The following is a 13,068-nucleotide window of genomic DNA, read 5'->3' as shown; positions in this document are numbered from 1 at the left end:
ACGTATTACAGTTAAAATGTATACTCCTCGAAGCATCGTCTGTTTTACAATAAAATAAAAAAAAATTGAAAACACAAAATATTTTGTTTTGTTGTTTTCTGTTGAGGTTTAATAAATAAAATTGAAACGGAAGTGTAAAATGTAGGAGCAAAATTTATTTCAAAACACTTAAAGATTTAGTTACAAGTGTGTAAACAGGAGTTTACTTAAACGGTGCCGAACACAGACTGACGGTTCAATCTTGACCTGCGTTAATGTACAGCCCTTCTTACCTGATGACGTACCTTTTGCAATTTACCCTAAAACTTTCTCTAACATTTGTCAGCAATATGGACTCGAGTGAGTCACAGTTTTACAACGATAGGGCTGTATATACAATAAAAAAAGATTTCGAGTTTTCAAACTATCTTCAACACTTTCCCTAAAACTCGATAATCCTACGAGGATTTTACAATATAATCAATAAAATCGCTTTTACTTCTTAAGCCTAAATGTTCTCTTAAATACACAAACCTCGGCTTAGGCAACGCTTTCGTAAAAATATCGGCAATTTGATCTTCGCTCTTTACAAATTGTACATCTATTTCACCTTTCTGAAAAGAATCGCGTATAAAATGGTATTTCACATCTATGTGTTTACTGCGTTGGTGAAACTCGGGATTTTTGACAAGTTTTATTGCGCTCATATTGTCAACAAACAAAGTGTATTTCGGGATGACAATCGAACATTCATCAAATAACTTTTTCAACCAAATAATTTCTTTCGTTGCTAAAGCAGCACTCACATACTCTGCTTCGGTCGTTGACAAAGCTACACAGTGCTGTTTCTTACTTTGCCAAGTAATCGCGGCATTCGCAAACATACTTACAACGCCGGACGTAGATTTTCGTGTTTTCAAATCTCCCGCAAAGTCAGCATCACTGTACACTTCAAAATTATCATTTTTACTGTACAAAAGACCTACATCAATCGTTCCTTTTAAATATCGAAAAATTCTTTTAACAGTCTGCCAATGAGATTGTTTTGGATTTTCTAGTTCTCGCGATACAACATTAACAGAAAAACTTATATCGGGACGAGTGACAATTTGTAGGAACATTAAATTTCCTACCGCTTCCCGAAATGGTTCATTGCAATCAATCTCTTCAGTTACATTATTATTATTACAATCAATCGGAGTTGAAACATTGTTTGCGTCAATCATTTTGAATTTTCTCAAAATCTTCTCAGTATAACTACTTTGATTTACAAAAATCGATCCATCTTGTAATCTTGAAATTTCCATACCAAGAAAGTGTTTTACATTTTTCGTAGATGTAATTGTAAATTGCTCACTCAAATTTTTAAACAATTTGTTAATTAACGATTCATTTGAAGCAGCAATCAAACCGTCATCCACATAAATTGTTAACAAAATTTGTTGACCATCTTTCACATAAATATAAAAGCATGAATCCGCGTTACTTCTTACAAAACCTAAATTCTCAAGGAAATTAGTAAAATGTTCAGTCCAGCACCTCGGAGCCTGTTTTAAACCGTACAAACTTTTTAATAACTTACAAACGCGAGAGGTACCGTCATCAAAGCCCTCTGGTTGTTTCATGTAAATTTCTTCCTTAAGATTTCCGTACAGAAAAGCTGTTTTTACGTCAAACTGGCCAAGGACTAAATTTTCGTTAGCAGCAACACTTAACAAAAATCTAGCTGTGTCAAATCGTACTACTGGGCTGAAGGTTTCTTTATAATCAATTCCTTCCTTTTGTGAGTACCCTTTAATAACGACACGCGCTTTAAATATCTCCGAACTGTCTGAACTAAGCTTTTTAGTAAAAACCCACCTACAATTAATTACTTTTTTATTTTCCGGTTTTTCAACTAAAATCCAAGTTTCATTTTCATACAAAGAATTCATCTCGCTTTGCATCGCAGTTTGCCAATTTTCTTTTTCATCTGACATTATCGCTTCATTATAATTAGAAGGCAATTGTTGAGTTAAGAAAGTAACGGGACAGCCATAAAATTCGGTTCGCTTAATCTGTCTTCTATCGCGTAATTGCCTATTTTCTTGATTGTTATCAGATGAAGATTGCAAAGGAACTTGTAAATTATTTATTATCTCATTTGCATCATTCGTTAATGAGTCGAAATTATCTTTTTCAGAAACATTTTCACTTTCTTTTTTGTTTTTAATTTCAAGTCTAGTTAAATCAATCATTTCTGCAGATAATTTTTCTGGTTTAAACAAAATATCGCGACTCAAAATTACATCTCGCATGCTTGGAACATAAACGCGATATCCTTTGCAATTTTCATGATAACCAACTACAAAACCTTTTACCGACTTTTTATCTAATTTCTTTCGTTTCTCTTCCGGTACATGCACAAAACATTCAGTTCCAAAAACTTTCAACTTGTCTACATTTGGTTCTTTGTTATACCATAATTCGTACGGAGTTTTATTTTCACACTTACTCGGACCTGTTCGATTAATTACATGAACTGCAGTATTCATTGACTCTGCCCATAAAAACAACGGCAAATTTGCATTTGAGTGAACCATAGATCTCGCGGCTTCAAGGATAATTCGATTTTCGCGTTCCGCGATTCCATTTTGTTCAGGCGTGTACGGGACATTCACAGTGTGTTTAATTCCTTTTTCATGCAGAAACGATTCTACCGATTTGTTAATATATTCTCTGCCACCATCACTGTGAATTTCTTTAATACTTTCATTAAACTGATTTTCTACTTTCTGACAAAACAATTTTAACTTTTCAATTACTTCAGATTTATGTCGAATAAAATAAATTTCCCGATAACTTGAAAAATCATCTTTGAAAATTACAAAATACATTTTCTTACTGATCGATTCGATTTCCATTGGACCACAAACATCCGTGAAAATGATTTCACGGGGTTTTGTTGCGCGCTCAACCCGTTTATGAAACGTTAATCGATGTTGCTTACCATAAGCACATCCTTCACAAAAGAAATTATTGTCATCGGAAAATTTAATTTTCGAATTGTTTAAATAACAACGAACATGACGAACATTTTGGTGACAGAGTCGTTCATGCCACAGCTGTAAAGAACAAGTTTCATTTGATTTTATTTGTTCACTCAAATTGCAAGATTTGGAAATTACAACATTTATATTTAACTTTAATAAATTCCCGAATTCAGATCCTGTTGCAACAATTTCGTTTTCTCTTTTTAATATACACTGTGTTCCATTATTAGTAATCAAACAATCAACCCCCCTTTTTCCTGCGCATGTTACAGAAAATAAATTATAGACAATTCCCGGTACAAATAGCACATCATGCATTATCGTTGACATTTCTTTATCATTTGCATACGTTATAATGTTTATATTACCTCTACCACAAGCTGTAATTGTTTTTCCATCACCTACTGCAATTTTCAGGGGTTCTGCAAATTCTTCGAACGTTGAGAACCAATCTCGCCTTTTCGACATGTGATCCGATGCACCAGAATCAATTATCCAAACGTCACCTTTTGTCATTGCTTGGCTTGCAATTAATCCTGTTCCTCTCTTTGAAGAATCGTCCTCTTGATTTGACGTCGGCCGGTTTCCATTATAACCCTCCTTCCTTCGATAGCATTTGTCACTTTTGTGTCCTCCCTTCTTACAAATGTAGCATCTGAAGCATTCTTTCTTCACATGACCAGGTTTTCCACAATTGAAACATGTTGAACCTTGTTTTTTATTTTCTGAATTAGTATTGTTTTGTCTCGGATAAAAAGTCTTTGGTTTATTTTTATCAGCAACCAAAGCCGTTGATTTCTCATACGAAACTTCTTGACCCGCGAACCTCATTTCTTCCGACATTAAACGTGTTGTTAAATTGTCCACAGTTCTTTTACTATCTTCAACTGAGTCCCACGCACTATGAAAGTGATTAAACTTTTGAGGCAACAAAGATAAAATCCGATTCATAAACATACCCTCCGAAAGTTCACTTCCAAGACTTTTCATCTTGCTTGATAACACTTCCAGTTTCGAAATGTTATAGTCAACACTTTCACTTTCTGTCCACTTAAAATCATAAAACTGTTTTTGCACTGCAGATAGATTTTCTTCCGATTTCATATCGTATACTGAATTTAATTTCATCCACATATCTCTTGCAGTAGTACAGCTTACAATCAACTCCATTGGTCTTCTTTCCAAGGAATGAACAATTATCCTTCTAGCAGTTTTGTCAGCATTGGTGAACCTTTTTAACTTGGTCTCGTAATTTTCTGAGTCCTGTGCCGGCTTAGTTAATTTTCCTTCACACACTGCTAAAACATCATCATTATCTTCTAGCAATGTCCGTATTACAAAACTCCATATGTGCCAATTATCTTTGTCACGCAACTTTTCAATTTTCACATTCGCGAAATCCATTTTCGCCTTTTTATTTTACAATGACAAATACTTTTATCTTACACTTGCACTCAGTTACACACTACACGACACTTCACCGTTTTTAGCTCTGGGCCCATAACCTGTTGAGGTTTAATAAATAAAATTGAAACGGAAGTGTAAAATGTAGGAGCAAAATTTATTTCAAAACACTTAAAGATTTAGTTACAAGTGTGTAAACAGGAGTTTACTTAAACGGTGCCGAACACAGACTGACGGTTCAATCTTGACCTGCGTTAATGTACAGCCCTTCTTACCTGATGACGTACCTTTTGCAATTTACCCTAAAACTTTCTCTAACATTTGTCAGCAATATGGACTCGAGTGAGTCACAGTTTTACAACGATAGGGCTGTATATACAATAAAAAAAGATTTCGAGTTTTCAAACTATCTTCAACATTTTCAAAAAATAATAAATTTTTGAACGAGCCGTCAGTATAAACGCTTGTTTCGTTTACTGTTCTGGCCAATAAAGTGTCTGCCGTGGTAACATTGTAAAGGACCATCAATAATACTTTTATGTATAAATTGTATGTTCTGTGGTTTTTAAATGAATTTTCGCCCGGCGCCTTTAAATGGCACTTTTATGCTAGTGTTACGCGCGTTTGTTTTAATATTTATTTATTAATCAAACGTTAGCGTATCGGCTGGCCGGTACAAATTGTTACATTTATCAATTTGTACCAAAACCGCTTTGAAGCAAGTTTAATAAAAATAATTTTTTTTTATTATCTTGTCCTATCAAAATCGGACTATCGAATTTTGAAACAAAATATTAAAAATATAAAATGATTACCCTGAACGGTGGATCACTTGGCTCGTGGGTCAATGAAGAACGCAGCTAATTGCGCGTCATATTGTGAACTGCAGGACACATGAACATCGACATTTCGAACGCACATTGCGGTCCACGGATACGATTCCCGGACCACGCCTGGCTGAGGGTCGTTTATAATATAAAAACTGCTTTTTATTCAATATTTGAATAATTTAAGCGAAATAATGAACGTTCATCAAATAATATTTTATAATAATAATAAAAAAAATATATATTGATGTCGTTTGAAATAAGTTGAATTATTATATTATAAAAATAATATATATAATACAAAATGGCAAGTCAAACAAATTATTATTTGAACGATTTAATTCACGTATCAAAAAAAAGACATGAATTTTAAATTTATATTTGATTGACTATTGTCGTTGTGTCAATGAGTAAATTTTACTTCGACCGACGATTAATAATAAAATCATTTTTATATAATGTTGTCTATTTGATACAAATAAGTGAATATTTGTTTTTGATATTTTTGTATTATAAAAAAAATATATTATTTTTTTTTCTTATTGACGACCTCAGATTAGGCGAGACTACCCGCTGAATTTAAGCATATTATTAAGCGGAGGAAAAGAAACTAACAAGGATTTCCTTAGTAGCGGCGAGCGAACAGGGAATAGCCCAGCACTGAATCCCACGGTTTATGCCGTTGAGAAATGTAGTGTTTGGGAGGATCCATTTATCCCGTGACGTTGTACCGCGTCCAAGTCCATCTTGAATGGGGCCACTTACCCATAGAGGGAGATTCATCGTCAGCGGCACTGGCTTTCGTGTGGTTTTCTCGTCACTGTTCGGGACTTCGGTCTCGCAACGTGCGGAACTATTGCGATATGTTGGGCTGTCGGCGTGCACTTCTCCCCTAGTAGAACGTCGCAACCCGTTGGGTGTCAGTTTACGGTCTGGGTGGTAGACTGTTTTGTCACATTAACCTGTGTATAAAGCAGACCCCTAGTTATAAACCGACTGACTGCCCGACGGTACTCGAAAATGGTATTGAGTCGCATCTTATTTGAATGCGTCAGGCACACTGCAAGTGAGAATAGTGTTTCTTGGTGGTGCGGACCTAGTGCCGTCCCCGAGCCTGTTCAGCTGTTGGTCGGTGTTGCTCTCTGACCGGCTCAAATTAAATACCGGTTGGCGACGCTATTGCTTTGGGTACTTTCAGGACCCGTCTTGAAACACGGACCAAGGAGTCTAACATGTGCGCGAGTCATTGGGTTAAGGTTGACCTTGTGTCGACTAAGGATGGGTTGCGTTACGATGCATCCCCGCACTCCCGAGGCGTCACGTACTTATTGCGAGTACAGGCGCACCTAGAGCGTACACGTTGGGACCCGAAAGATGGTGAAATATGCCTGGTCAGGACGAAGTCAGGGGAAACCCTGATGGAGGTCCGTAGCGATTCTGACGTGCAAATCGATCGTCGGAACTGGGTATAGGGGCGAAAGACTAATCGAACCATCTAGTAGCTGGTTCCCTCCGAAGTTTCCCTTAGGATAGCTGGCACTCGCTTAATAAAAAAATTAAGTGAGTCTCATCTGGTAAAGCGAATGATTAGAGGCCTTGGGGCCGAAACGACCTCAACCTATTCTCAAACTTTAAATGGGTGAGATCTCTGGCTTGCTTGAATTTATGAAGCCATGAGATTTCGGATCATAGTGCCAAGTGGGCCAATTTTGGTAAGCAGAACTGACGCTGTGGGATGAACCAAACGCAGAGTTAAGGCGCCAAAGTCGACGCTTATGGGATACCATGAAAGGCTTTGGTTGCTTATGACAGCAGGACGGTGGCCACGGAAGTTGGAATCCGCTAAGGAGTGTGTAACAACTCACCTGCCGAAGCAACTAGCCCAGCAAATGAATGGCGCTGAAGCGTCGCGCCTATAGTCTGCCGTCAGCGGCAAGAGAATCAAAAAATTTATTTTTTTTAATATGAAGCTCTGACGAGTAGGAGGGTCGCGGCGGTGTGCGCAGAAGTTAACCCAAAATAACCTGGAGACGCCGTTGGGAGATCCGGGAAGAGTTTTTTTTTTGTATAAGCTTTCGAGTTCCCTGGAAACCTCTAGCAGGGAGATAGGGTTTGGAACGCGAACAGCACCGCAGTTGCGGCGGTGTCCGAATCTTCCCCTCGGACCTTGAAAATCCAGGAGAGGGCCACGTGGAGGTGTCGCGCCGGTTCGTACCCATATCGACAGCAGGTCTCCAAGGTAAAGAGCCTCTAGTCGATAGACTTATGTAGGTAAGGGAAGTCGGCAAACTGGATCCGTAACTTCGGAATAAGGATTGCCTCTGAGGAGCGGGGCGTGTCGGGCTTGGTCGGGAAGCGGGTCTGGCTGACGTGCCGGGCCTGGGCGAGGTGAATGATTCTTTCGGGAGTCAGGATCCGAGCTCGGTCCCGTACCTTGGCCTCCCGCGGATCTTCCTTGCTGCGAGGCTTCCGTGATGGTTCTGCCGTCGTGGTCGTCCTCTTCGGCTGCCATTCAACGCTCAACTCAGAACAGGCACGGACAAGGGGATTTCGAATGTCTAATTAAAACAAAGCATTGCGATGGCCCTCGCGGGTGTTGACCAAATGTGATTTCTGCCCAGTGCTCTAAATGTCAACGTGAAGAAATTCAAGCAAGCGCGGGTAAACGGCGGGAGTAACTATGACTAGCTTGTCTATCGACATTGAGATTCTAACAAAAGCTCCTCTCAAGCTACAACAAAGACTCTTTCATACGCGCATAATGGATTAACGAGATTCCCGCTGTCCCTTATAAAAATTTACTATATACACAAAAGCAATGCGCACCAAATACTTTGAAAAAATTTAATATAACTGCTAAAAAAATAATTATCAACGCCAAAAAAATACAAGCATAAATATACAAAAGCAATGCGTAACAAAAACTTGGATCAAATCACTGGCCAACAAAATTTTGGTGCCCAAAGGGTTACAGCCGATTCTTATAGGATTTTGTCCGTAGAATCCGAATCTGGCCATGAAAATGCTGGATTAGCTCTAGTTTTCGAGAAATTTAGGTTTAAAGGTGTCAAAAACTGCTTTTTTGGCAGTTTCTGAACGTCTGTAAAACAATCAAGCTACACAATAAAACAGTCCGCATACGACGAAAAGAAAGCTTAATTATTACCCTTTGAGACCCTAAAACAAAAGATTAGGTTATGTACACCTTAAAATATTGGGAAAAGTTTTTGAATTCGCGGATGCCCGAATTATGCTCAATGCTTTCACGTGCATTTCCCAAATGCATAGGACTGAACTTAAATTGTTTTTTTAGTATTTTTGGGCCGTTGACTACGAAGTTGAAGTCAGGTTTCAAAATTTCAAAATGGCGGATCCAATATGGCGGACACGAAAATTAAAAAATCGTTGGGTTTGTCATAAAACTTGGTACTGGGGAGTTTTTGGGGTCGCTGATTACGAATTTAAAGTCAGATTTCAAAAATTCAAAATGACGGACCTAATATGACGGACACAAAAATTAAAAATCTTTCTGATGGTTGTGAAATTTGTTATTGAGAAATTTTTAGGGTTGCTGATTTTGAATTTAAAGTCAGATTATGAGATTTCTGTAAGTTCCAATTTTTCGGTATCATAGAGTGAGCACTGACAAATTCGTTGAAAATGGGAAATATATTTTTTCAGTGTGTAAAGCTGGTTTTTTTAAAAAATTTAAGTTATTTTTCGTATCCTTTTTATGTCACAGTTTGTCTTTTGTTTAATTCTATTGTTTAAATACATGTAAGTTTATTTTGTTCCCAAAAAATTGATTTGACGACGATGTTCAGATGTTTGGCATATACGTTGCTAAGGAAACAAATAAATATTGTAGTATTACTAATCTTGTCATTTATTTCATTCCTTCGTGTAAATATGAGTTCGAAACGAGAAAATTGCCGGAATCATCCAGATGTATTCTGCTACATTTGTGGTGAATACACTCTATTAAAACAAAGGCGAAATATTACTGAATTCGTGAAAGAGTCATATTTTGCTTATTTTGGCTTCGCATTAAGTCAACAAGACAAATCTTGGGTTCCCCATAAGGTTTGCAAAAATTGTGTCGAATCTTGACGTAAGTGGGCTAAAGGAGACAGACGTGGTATGAAATTTAGTTTGCCAATGATTTGGATGGAACCGAAAAACCATATTGATGATTGCTACTTTTGCACGGTTAATGTAAAAGGAATTAATAGTTATAAAAGGAAAGCATGGAATTATCCTAACATAGAGTCAGCGAAACAGCCTATACCACAAAATGAAAACGTTCCAATATCACCTTTTAAATCACAAGATTCTTCATTATGCTTTGAAGAAAATGAACCAATGGATCTTGACAGTTTCTCAGATTTTAACAACGAAGGTGAAGATGAGGAAAATTTATCTAAGCCACAAAAGTGGTCTCAGGCTGAACTGAATGATTTAGTACGGGATCTTAATCTGTCTAAAGAGGCATCTGAACTTTTAGCATCCCGATTAAAAAAAAACTCTCTGGGTCCAGAAGTTAGAATAACAAACTTTAGGAAAAGAGAGCAGGATATTCTTCCATACTTCAGCGAAAATAAAGAGATTGTTTATTGTCAAGACATTGCTGGACTTCTTTTAAAAATGGGAGTAAAAGAATATCGATCTGAATGTTTTCGACTCTTTATTGATGGTTGTAAAAGACTGGACGAAAAAAACATGGCAACCAAGAAAAAATTTAACTGTGGGTAAAGCAAATGTTATAAACCAGCCTTTGGTCGACAGAAAAAAAAAAATTTTTCCTCCACTACACATCAAATTGGGTCTCATGAAGCAATTTGTTAAAGCTTCAGACAAAAACGAGAAGTGTTTTCAATACATTTGTAAATTTTTTCCACAAATTAGTATGGAGAAATTAAAGGCTGGTATTTTTGATGGATCCCAAATTCGAATGCTAATTAAGGATTTAGAGTTTCGCAAATCGATGACAAATGTTGAATAATCTGCTTGGTCAAGTTTTGTACTAGTCATAGAGGGATTTTTAGGAAACCAGAAGGCACAAAATTATCAAGAGTTGGTTGAAAATATGCTTCATAATTTTCAAAGATTAGGTGCTCACATGAGCATTAAAGTCCACTACCTACATTCACACTTAAACAGATTTCCAGAAAACCTTGGAGATTTTAGTGAAGAGCAAGGGGAACGATTTCACCAGGACTTAAAAACCATGGAAGAAAGATATCAAGGCAGGTGGGACAGCCATATGATGGCAGACTACTATTGGAATCTTCTGCGCGATTGTCCTTAAAAGCACAAAAGAAAAGCAAACAAACGAAACTTTCTTCAAAGCTAAATGTAGAAATTGTCCAAGTAAAGGCACCTCTATCTTACCTTTATTGGTTGGGTAAACTTTCCACTTGCTTGACTTCATTGGTTGATGAAAATACTTTTTATCTTGCCTTTTTTGGCTGGTTAAATATAAGAATATCTAGTCTTTACTTGACGAGTAAACCTTCCTCTGGCTTACCTTAATTCGTTGGTCAGAATACATCACATCTTGCCTTCATTGGCTGAATGCGAACAATTTCAGCTAGCCTTTACTGGACGGGTAAATGTAATTTTTCCTTGCCTTCATTGGCCGGGTGTAGACAATTCTACCTTTACTGGTTGGGTAAACACTTCCCAGACTTACCTTAACTGGTTGGTCAAAATACATTACATCTTGCCTTCATTGGCTAGATACGGACAATTTTATGTAGCTTTTACTGGACGGGTAAATTTAATTTTCTCTTGCCTTCATTGGCCAGGTGAAGACATTTGTACCTTACCTTTACTGGCTGGGTAAACTCTTTTCAGTTATGCCTGAACTGGTTACTCAAAATACATTACATCTTGCCTTTATTAGAATTTTTATTTAGCGTTTACAGGATGGGTAAACTTAATTTTCGGTTGCCTTTATTGGCTGGGTAAAGGCAATTCAATGAATTGAAATTGGTAATCAGCTATCAAAAAATTCCGAGTACCAAATTTCATGAAAATGCGAACGATTTTGAATTCTTTTGGCCGCCATATTGGGTCCGCCATTTTGATTTTTTGAAATTTGACCTAAAATTCATAATCAGCTACTCCGAATATTCCCCAGGACCAAATTTCATGAAAATGCGAACGACTTTTAATTTTTATCTCCGCCATATTGTATTCACCATTTAAAATTTTTGAAATCTAACTTTACATTCGTAATTAGCGATACCAGAAACTCCCTAGAATCATGTCTCATGACAATCCGAAAGATTCTCAATTTCTTTTGTCTGCCATATTGAATCCGCTATTTTAACTTTTTAAAATCTGACTTCATATTCGTAATCAGCTACCCTGAAAACTTTCGAATACCAAGTTTTATCAAAATACAAACTTTTAATTTTTATATCCGCAAAATTGAATCCGTCAGTAAAATTTTTAAAAATATGACGTTAAATTTGTAATCAGCGACCCCAAAAACTCTCCAGTACCAAGTTTTTTGGCAAACCCAACAATTTTTAATTTTTGTGTACGCCATGTTATATCCGCCATTTTGAATTTTTGAAATCTGACTTTAAATTCGTAATCAGCAACCTCAAAAACTCCCCAGTACCAAGTTTTATGACAAACCCAACGATTTTTTAATTTTCGTGTCCGCCATATTGGATCCGCCATTTTGAATGTTTAAAATCTAACTTTAAATTTGTAATTAACAACCCCAAAAGATCTAAATAACAATTTAAGTTCAATTAGTCTCTTCATTTATATACCTTAGGAAATGCACGTGAAAGCACTGAGCATAATTCGGGCATCCGCGAATTCAAAAACTTTTCCCAATATTTTAAAGTGTACATAACCTAATCTTTTGTTTTAGGGTCTCAAAGGGTAAGGGGTTGTCCGCAGTGGCGAGACAGCCGGTGTGGCGAGACAGTAGGATATTTCAGACAGCTGAACTGACTGTGCTGGCACTTCTGGTCTGAAAGTCAAGTTTTATTGTGCTTTAACTTTTCAATATGATACATACGTTTTTGATGTACGAAATATCGCTATACTGTTAATAACAGTTTCAAGATATTTTAAAAGTTTTATTTCCCAGCGGTATAAGTGATAATATATAAAAATTTCCGGAATTTTCTGAAGGGTTAAATGTTTTGAGTCTTTAGTATTTAAGTTTCCTTCAAAATTTCCAGAGCACTATGAATTATTGTTCGATGCATTGGATTGTACATCGTCATTACCGAAAAATGCTGTTTCCGCATTGGCGAGACACTTGTTGTCGGCAGTGGCTTTTTTATATCTAATAATATTGTACATGTCATAACTATAGTTTAAATTGAAAAAGATTAACAGGAAGAAAAGCTTATATGTTTTTAATAACTGTGACATGGATTAGCGGCTCACAATGAGAAAAATATTTGCCTGTTTTTTTATGATTGAATGAAACAATATTATGATTTAAAGGCATCAATTATTATACTCTTTCTCTTTGATTCCTTTGTTTTTGTGACGTTTGAACGATGAAGACTCTGATTTTAAGATAGTGTCTCGCCACTACGGACGATTTTTTATGTCGGTAGTCGCGAGACATTATCGTAAATCGGCAATAACTTTTTTTTCCAATATCTGTTCTGTAACTGTATAACTTAAATTTGCAGTATAGAGTCACACCTGTCCATGGATATATATACAGACTTGATGTTCTTGAAAATGTGAGTGCTATAACAAAAAAACAAAACGTGTCTCGCCACTACCGACTCTCCCTTAATAATTAAGCTTTCTTTTCGTCGTATGCGGACTGTTTTATTGTG

At 36.6% G+C, this 13,068-nt stretch overlaps 1 non-coding gene across 1 annotated transcript; it reads left to right on the top strand.

The window, feature by feature from the left end:
* Positions 1-5,227: 5,227 nt before the first annotated feature.
* LOC127282153 (5.8S ribosomal RNA) lies at positions 5,228-5,382 on the top strand. The gene has a single exon (XR_007843151.1). It is a non-coding gene; the product is annotated as a 5.8S ribosomal RNA (ribosomal RNA).
* The last annotated feature ends 7,686 nt before the right edge of the window (positions 5,383-13,068 follow it).

This window comes from Leptopilina boulardi, unplaced genomic scaffold, assembly GCF_019393585.1.
Source record: "Leptopilina boulardi isolate dan_hultmark-lab unplaced genomic scaffold, ZJU_Lbou_2.1 LbouV2_282, whole genome shotgun sequence".
In the NCBI taxonomy this organism is placed as follows: domain Eukaryota; kingdom Metazoa; phylum Arthropoda; class Insecta; order Hymenoptera; family Figitidae; genus Leptopilina; species Leptopilina boulardi.
The sequence above is the reverse complement of the archived record's forward strand: the minus strand, read 5'-3'. Positions and strand labels throughout refer to the sequence as shown.